Source organism: Brassica napus, unplaced genomic scaffold (assembly GCF_020379485.1).
Source record: "Brassica napus cultivar Da-Ae unplaced genomic scaffold, Da-Ae ScsIHWf_176;HRSCAF=314, whole genome shotgun sequence".
Taxonomy (NCBI): Eukaryota; Viridiplantae; Streptophyta; class Magnoliopsida; order Brassicales; family Brassicaceae; genus Brassica; species Brassica napus.
The window spans coordinates 230528-236921 of NW_026015187.1; positions in this window are offsets into that span (position 1 = coordinate 230528).

A 6394-nucleotide genomic window follows, 5' to 3' on the forward strand; every position below is an offset into this window, starting at 1 on the left:
GAGTCCAAGGACCAACGTGCTGATATGTGTACTGATGGATAGCCACATACATCATGTGTGTGCTGACGGACCCAGATGGGCACAGACGGACACACACGGAGAGCCACGGACGTCCTGTGTGTGCTGGCGGACACCCACGGCCGTCCTGTGTGTACTGAACAGACAGCCCACATGGGCCAAAATCACCCAAAAAGTCCACGGAAAGGGTCAGCATGCTGAGTCCAATGACCAACGTGCTGATATGTTTACTGATGGACAGCCACGGACGTCCTGTTTGTGTTGACGGACACACACGGACTAATGGACAGCCACAGATGTCCTGTGTGTGCTGATGGACACACACGGACACACACGGACAGACACAGACGTCATGTGTGTGCTGACAGACAGCGACGGATAGCCAAGGACGTCCTGTGTGTGTTGGCGGACACCCACGGACGTCCTGTGTGTACTGAACAGACAGCCCACGTGGGCCAAAATCACCCAAATAGTCCACGGGAAGGGCCAGCACGCTGAGTCCAAGAACCAATGTGCTGATATATGTACTGATGGACAGCCACGGACGTCATGTGTGTGCTGACAGACACACACGGACTAACACACACCGCCACAGACATCCTGTGTGTGCTGACGGACATACACGAACGTCTTGTGTGTGCTGACGGACACCCACGTACGTCCTGTTTGTGCTGACAGTCACAAACGGACACACACGGACAAACATAGACAGCCACGGACGTCCTGTGTGTTCTGACGGACAGCCACAGACAGCCACGGAAGTCCTGTGTGTGCTGGCGGACACCAACAGACGTCCTGTGTGTACTGAAAACACTGCCCACGTGGGCCAAAATCACCCAAATAGTCCACGGGAAGGGCCAGCATGCTGAGTCCAAGGACCAGCGTGATGATATGTGTACTGATGGACAGCCACCGATGTCCTGTGTGTGCTGACGGACACCAGCCACGAACGTCCTGTGTGTGCTGATGGACACACACGGATGTGATGTGTGTGCTGAAGGACACCCACAGACGTCCTGTGTGTACTGAACATACAGCCCACATGGGGCAAAATCACCCGAACAGTCCACAGGAAGGGCCAGCGTGCTGAGTCCAAGGACCAGCGTGCTGATATGTGTACTGATGGAAAGCCACGGACGTCCTGTGTGTGCTGACGGACACACACGGACAGCCACAGACTGCCACAGACGTCCTGTGTGTGCTGGCGGCCACCCACAGACGTCCTGTGTATACTGAACAGACAGCTCACGTGGGCCAAAATCAGCCAAACAATCCACGGGGAGGGCCAACGTGTTGAGTCCAAGGACCAACGTGCTGATATGTGTACTGATGGACAGCCACGGACGTCCTGTGTGTGCTGATGGACACACACGGACCACCACAGACGTCCTGTGTGTGCTGACGGACATACACAGACGTCCTGTGTGTGCTGACGGACACCCACGTACGTCCTGTGTGGGCTGACGGATACACACGGGCACACACGGACAAACACATACAGCCACGGACGTCCTGTGTGTTCTGACGAACAGCCATAAACAGCCATGAACGTCCCGTGTGGGCTGGCGGACACCCACGGACGTCCTGTGTGTACTGAACACACTGCCCACGTGGGCCAAAATCACCCAAACAGTGCACGGGAAGGGCCAGCGTGCTGAGTCCAAGGACCAACGTGCTGATATGTGTACTGATGGACAGCCACAGACGTCCTGTGTGTGCTGACGGATACAGATGGACACAGACGGACACACACGGACAGCCACGAACGTCCTGTGTGTGCTGGCGGACACCCACGGCCATCCTGTGTGTACTGAACAGACAGCCCACATGGGCCAAAATCACCCGAAAAGTAAACGGGAAGGTCAGCGTGCTGAGTCCAAGGACCAACGTCCTGATATGTGTACTGATGGACAGCCACGGACGTCCTGTGTGTGCTGTCGGACACACACGGACACACACAGACACCCACTGACAACCTGTGTGTATTGACGGACACACACGGATGTCATGTAGGTGCTGACGGACACCCACGGATGTCCTGTGTGTACTAAACATGCAGCCCACATGGGCCAAAATCACCCGTACAGTCCACAGGAAGGGCCAGCGTGCTGAGTCCAAGGACCAGCGTGCTGATATGTGTACTGATGGACACCCACAGACGTCATGTGTGTGCAGACGGACACACAGGGACACACACGGACAGCCACAGACGTCATGTGTGTGATGATGGACACATATGGACACAGACGGACAAACACGGACAGACACAGACGTCCTGTGTGTGCTGGCGGACACCCACGGATGTCCTGTGTGTACTGAACAGACAGCCATCATGGGCCAAAATCACCCAAAATGTCCATGGGAAGGGCCAGCGTGCTGAGTCCAAGGACCAGCGTTCTGATATGTGTACTGATGGACAGCCATGGACGTCCTGTGTGTGCTGACGGACACACATGGACACACACGGACTGCCACGGAAGTCCTGTGTGTGCTGACGAACATACACGGACGTCCTGTGTGTGCTGATGGACACCCACCTACGTCCTGTGTGTGCTGACGGACACACACGGACAAACACAGACAGCCACGGACGTCCTGTGTAATATGATGGACAGCCACGGACAGCCTTGGACGTCCTGTGTGCGCTAGCGAACACCCACGGACGTCCTGTGTGTACTGAACACACTGCCCATGTGGGCCAAACTCACCCAAACAGTCCACGGGAAGGGCCAGCGTGCTGAGTCCAAGGACCAACGTGCTGATATGTGTACTGATGGATAGCCACATACATCATGTGTGTGCTGACGGACCCAGATGGGCACAGACGGACACACACGGAGAGCCACGGACGTCCTGTGTGTGCTGGCGGACACCCACGGCCGTCCTGTGTGTACTGAACAGACAGCCCACATGGGCCAAAATCACCCAAAAAGTCCACAGAAAGGGTCAGCATGCTGAGTCCAATGACCAACGTGCTGATATGTGTACTGATGGACAGCCACGGACGTCCTGTTTGTGTTGACGGACACACACGGACTAATGGACAGCCACAGACGTCCTGTGTGTGCTGATGGACACACACGGACACACACGGACAGACACAGACGTCATGTGTGTGCTGACAGACAGCGACGGATAGCCAAGGACGTCCTGTGTGTGTTGGCGGACACCCACGGACGTCCTGTGTGTACTGAACAGACAGCCCACGTGGGCCAAAATCACCCAAATAGTCCACGGGAAGGGCCAGCACGCTGAGTCCAAGAACCAATGTGCTGATATGTGTACTGATGGACAGCCACGGACGTCATGTGTGTGCTGACAGACACACACGGACTAACACACACCGCCACAGACATCATGTGTGTGCTGACGGACATACACGAACGTCTTGTGTGTGCTGACGGACACCCACGTACGTCCTGTTTGTGCTGACAGTCACAAACGGACACACACGGACAAACATAGACAGCCACGGACGTCCTGTGTGTTCTGACGGACAGCCACAGACAGCCACGGAAGTCCTGTGTGTGCTGGCGGACACCAACAGACGTCCTGTGTGTACTGAAAACACTGCCCACGTGGGCCAAAATCACCCAAATAGTCCACGGGATGGGCCAGCGTGCTGAGTCCAAGGACCAGCGTGATGATATGTGTACTGATGGACAGCCACCGATGTCCTGTGTGTGCTGACGGACACCAGCCACGAACGTCCTGTGTGTGCTGATGGACACACACGGATGTGATGTGTGTGCTGAAGGACACCCACAGACGTCTTGTGTGTACTGAACATACAGCCCACATGGGGCAAAATCACCCGAACAGTCCACAGGAAGGGCCAGCGTGCTGAGTCCAAGGACCAGCGTGCTGATATGTGTACTGATGGAAAGCCACGGACGTCCTGTGTGTGCTGACGGACACACACGGACAGCCACAGACAGCCACAGACGTCCTGTGTGTGCTGGCGGCCACCCACAGACGTCCTGTGTATACTGAACAGACAGCTCACGTGGGCCAAAATCAGCCAAACAATCCACGGGGAGGGCCAACGTGTTGAGTCCAAGGACCAACGTGCTGATCTGTGTACTGATGGACAGCCACGGACGTCCTGTGTGTGCTGATGGACACACACGGACCACCACAGACGTCCTGTGTGTGCTGACGGACATACACAGACGTCCTGTGTGTGCTGACGGACACCCACGTACGTCCTGTGTGGGCTGACGGATACACACGGGCACACACGGACAAACACATACAGCCACGGACGTCCTGTGTGTTCTGACGAACAGCCATAAACAGCCTTGAACGTCCCGTGTGGGCTGGCGGACACCCACGGACGTCCTGTGTGTACTGAACACACTGCCCACGTGGGCCAAAATCACCCAAACAGTGCACGGGAAGGGCCAGCGTGCTGAGTCCAAGGACCAACGTGCTGATATGTGTACTGATGGACAGCCACAGACGTCCTGTGTGTGCTGACGGATACAGATGGACACAGACGGACACACACGGACAGCCACGAACGTCCTGTGTGTGCTGGCGGACACCCACGGCCATCCTGTGTGTACTGAACAGACAGCCCACATGGGCCAAAATCACCCGAAAAGTAAACGGGAAGGTCAGCTTGCTGAGTCCAAGGACCAACGTCCTGATATGTGTACTGATGGACAGCCACGGACGTCCTGTGTGTGCTGTCGGACACACACGGACACACACAGACACCCACTGACAACCTGTGTGTATTGACGGACACACACGGATGTCATGTAGGTGCTGACGGACACCCACGGATGTCCTGTGTGTACTAAACATGCAGCCCACATGGGCCAAAATCACCCGTACAGTCCACAGGAAGGGCCAGCGTGCTGAGTCCAAGGACCAGCGTGCTGATATGTGTACTGATGGACACCCACAGACGTCATGTGTGTGCAGACGGACACACAGGGACACACACGGACAGCCACAGACGTCATGTGTGTGCTGATGGACACATATGGACACAGACGGACAAACACGGACAGACACAGACGTCCTGTGTGTGCTGGCGGACACCCACGGATGTCCTGTGTGTACTGAACAGACAGCCATCATGGGCCAAAATCACCCAAAATGTCCATGGGAAGGGCCAGCGTGCTGAGTCCAAGGACCAGCGTTCTGATATGTGTACTGATGGACAGCCACGGATGTCCTGTGTGTGCTGACGGACACAAACGGACAGCCACGGACGTCCTGTTTGTGCTGAAGGACACACACGGATGTCATGTGTGTGCTGACGGACACCCACGGACGTCCTGTGTGTACTGAACATACAGCCCACGAGGGCCAAAATCAACCGAACTGTCCACAGGAAGGGCCAGCATACTGAGTCCAAGGACCAGCGTGCTGATATGTGTACTAATGGACAGCCACAGACGTCCTTTGTGTGCTGATGGACACACAGGGACACACACGGACAGACACAGACGTCATGTGTGTGCTGACGGACAGCGACGGATAGCCATGGACGTCCTGTGTGTGCTGGCGGACACCCACGGACGTCCTGTGTGTACTGAACAGACAGCCCACATGGGCCAAAATCACCCAAACAGTCCACGGGAAGGGCCAGCGTGCTGAGTCCAAGAACCAATGTGCTGATATGTGTACTGATGGACAGCCACGGACGTCCTGTGTGTGATGACAGACACACACGGACTAACACACACCGCCACGGACATCCTGTGTGTGCTGACGGACATACACGGACGTCTTGTGTGTGCTGACGGACATACACGGACGTCTTGTGTGTGCTGACGGATACCCACGTACGTCCTGTCTGTGCTGACGGTCACAAACGGACACACACAGACAAACATAGACAGCCACGGACGTCCTGTGTGTTCTGACGGACAGCCAAAGACAGCCACGGAAGTCCTGTGTGTGCTGGCCGATACCAACAGACGTCCTGTGTGTACTGAACACACTGTCCACGTGGGCCAAAATCACCCAAACAGTCCACGGGAAGGGCCAGTGTGCTGAGTCCAAGGACCAGCGTGCTGATATGTGTACTGATGTACAGCCACCGACGTCCTGTGTGTGCTGACGGACACACACTGACAGCCACGAACGTCCTGTGTGTGCTGATGGATACACACGGATGTCATGTGTGTGCTGAAGGACACCCACAGATGTCCTGTGTGAACTGAACATACAGCCCACGTGGGCCAAAATCACCCGAACAGTCCACAGGAAAGGCCAGCGTGCTGAGTCCAAGGACCAGCGTGCTGATATGTGTACTGATGGAAAGCCACGGATGTCCTGTGTGTGCTGACGGACACACACGGACAGCCACAGACAGCCACGGACGTCCTGTGTGTGCTGGCGGCCACCCACAGACGTC